This window comes from Anneissia japonica, unplaced genomic scaffold (genome assembly GCF_011630105.1).
Source record: "Anneissia japonica isolate Jap-2015-1 unplaced genomic scaffold, ASM1163010v1 scaffold685_len2926416_cov193, whole genome shotgun sequence".
In the NCBI taxonomy this organism is placed as follows: domain Eukaryota; kingdom Metazoa; phylum Echinodermata; class Crinoidea; order Comatulida; family Comatulidae; genus Anneissia; species Anneissia japonica.
The window spans coordinates 121952-125183 of NW_022692922.1; positions in this window are offsets into that span (position 1 = coordinate 121952).

Below are 3232 nucleotides of genomic sequence, written 5' to 3' on the forward strand. Positions count from 1 at the left end.
GCGTCGTACCGTACGACGCAGCCTGACGCGGTTTGTTGTCGCGCAACGCAGACGCGATGGTTTGCGTCGGGGGCAGTAATTTCTCACAATGGCTTAAGACTGTCCCCGACGATAAATCACGTCGGCTGCGTTGTACGGCGCTGTCACTAAGTTGGCCTTAGTGATACTTTGGGTGGATGCTGGATCTGGAGGTAGGGGGTGCGTGAAAGTACACATGACCTCAGTGGTTGGGGGAGAGGTGCGAACATTTTGAGAATATGGACCTCTCCTAGGTGCCAAAAAATTGCACTCTCATTTAAACACCTTACGGGTATTATGTTCATAAAAATGTCTCTAAATACAATACGATCTCACCGTCTATATCATGGGGCTGAGAGTAGCTGCGTTTCGAATAATCTACCCCTCTTTAAAGCAGGTTGGTATCTCTCAGAATCTGGAGGTCATCCTGGTGATCTAGCATGTTACTACCTATGTGTTGTAGTATCTTACAGCACACGCACGAAAGAGAAATATGGGGCGGTAATTTGCTGAGTCAGATTTTGTTGTTCCAAAACCTAAATGTGAATTAATTAAAAACTGTTTTAGTTATAGATTTCCGCTATAATTATTCGTAATGTTATTCGTCCTATTGACTCTTTTTACTGTTTTAAAATTAGGTTTAAAGAATTTATATTTACATAACATATTATCCGTTGTCTATCATATAAATCGTAAGTGTTTTTATATTTCATATCTTTTTTATGCTTTTTACCTGTTCCCATAATTTTTATCAAATTTAATTGTATTTTTAATGAATGCGAGGGCTCAAATGATCAGCTTGCTCTATGTGCTAGCACCCTCTTTAAATATGGTTTTAAATAAATAAATAAATAAAAAGGTCTAGACCTAACATTTTATATTCACGTTTGAACTATTTTTACTGTAAACATGTAAATATAAAGACACAGGTATAAAACAGTTAATCATAAGAGCTGATAACATTTAACAACCCAGTATCCAGGCATGTATTAAGAAAGGTTTCATAAACAAAATATTACAGTTTTTATTATAAGTTATCCGGCCAGGTCAGTGTCCAGATGAAATGATAAAAGAAACATATTTGGGACAACAGTGTGGCTACAGGGATAAACAGCCTTAGGCCTATCAAATTAGGCTTAGTTATATAGGTTAAAAAATAATTTGGAGTGGTGTTGGATTGTCCGGCTGGCTCCAGCTAGCTGCACGGGGGTTAGTCCGGGCTAATACCACGTGAAAGTGCTTGAAGTTTAGTCTTAGTTTTAATATCTATCTTTATCTCTTTAATTATTTTTGGCACCCATAATGCATTAACATAATTGCTGCGAAGCAGCCAATTCATATTCTTGACAGCAATTTGACCACTGAAAGGTCATTGTTTGTCAAAAAACGAGTGGCTAAGACGACTGAAAAGCGGAGTTTCCTTCTTTCGTTCTGCCGGGTAAAATCAATTACTTTAGGCGACGTTTGTAGACTAACCTACTCGTACCAACGTCCGCATGTCGCGCTAGCCCTATCCTACTCTGGACTAGACTAGCTAGGATGGTATAGGCCTAGCCTTGAAGGGACGAAGGTCCCAATGAAAAACAGCGTCGATCCTTTTGATAGCTAACATTGTCTATTTAACATCACTATAGACACTTTTTGACAAAAATGAAAAATTACGACTTTGTTACTCAATGAGAAATGTTCTAATATAGACAATGGGTCGTGTCTCATATTATTTGTTATAGTTTTATAATTCATTATTTTCTCTTGACTCGCATAAATAATTTTGTTCGAAGAACATTTATATGCAGTTGTACTTCGCAGCACTTCAATTTCTAGTTCAATATATAATCCTGTTCATTTAAATACTTTGCGTAAATAGATTCCATGCCTATCTGACTTCTTTATATCAGTATATTTCAGTTTGAACCATTCTTTGAATTCGTTCTTAAATCGTTCACTGTTCCGTTGTTCGTTCATTCACTGTTACATCATTGATAATTCGTTCATATTGTTAGTTCATCGTTTACCGTTAAATCGTTATACCGTAGATTATTCGTTATTTTAAACTGTTAGAAAAATGCACCAAGAAACTGTAAACCATGGTTTATTATACACCGTAAGAAATAAATGGAACGCGAAGAAAATAGATAATTCGTAGTTCCTTAACAAAGAAAGAGATGAACTTAATTCCTTGATAATTGAGCCAAATGGACTTAAGTTGACAAAAAACACCACATATCTTATTCTTAAAATTAACACAAACAAATTAATAAAAGACATGTTTCGGGTTTCACCAACCTATGACATAAAATACACAAATAAAACCAAGCCCTTTCCTTATGGACTATAGGTGATTATTATGCAGAATATATATTATGTGGTACACTGGTTGTCAAAGGGATTAAATAGAGATAATTCATGACTGACGAATTTGATATTGGGAAAGGGATCAATCAAGGGTGCGTATCTTTCGCCAGTATTATTTTATACCTTTATTAATAAATTTGTTAAACTTCTGGAAAGAAATTTGGGTGTTAGAATGAATGATACAGTACTTGGATTGGGGGTGGGGGCTGTTTTGGGCTGATGACGTTATTGTGGTATTAAGTGGCGAAAAGGAAAAGACAAAAATGTTCGAAATTGCTGATAGAGAATGGAAATTAGGCTTTAACCATGATAAATCAAGTACTATGGTTGTCGGAAAACGTTTAATTATAATAAAAAATGGAAACTAGGTGAAAAAAAAACTTTAAAAGAGGTTAACTGCTATAAGTATTTAGGAGTTTATATATGGGAATACTGTGGAATACTATGAATTATACATGTGCGTTTGGTGCGGTAAGGAGTAGGTCAACATTATAACATTTTCACAAGTCTACAAACAGTACCCTGGGGGGGGGGTGGTTATAGACAAATTTGTATACTTTTACGTATGCATATAAAATGTTAATTCAAAATAACATGTAATATGTAAACTAATGGTAAAATTATAATGTGACCATGGATATAACATTCATTTTTAAGCAACCAAGCAGTATATATATTATATATGTATATATACATATATGTATAAATAAATAAATAAATATATATATATATATATTACAGTGCTCAAATATATGTGAACATAATGTCCTAAATCGTGTCGAACATAGTTCATCAACGAAAGTGTGTATACAAATATATATATATATATATATAGGCCTATATAAGAAATATAATATAT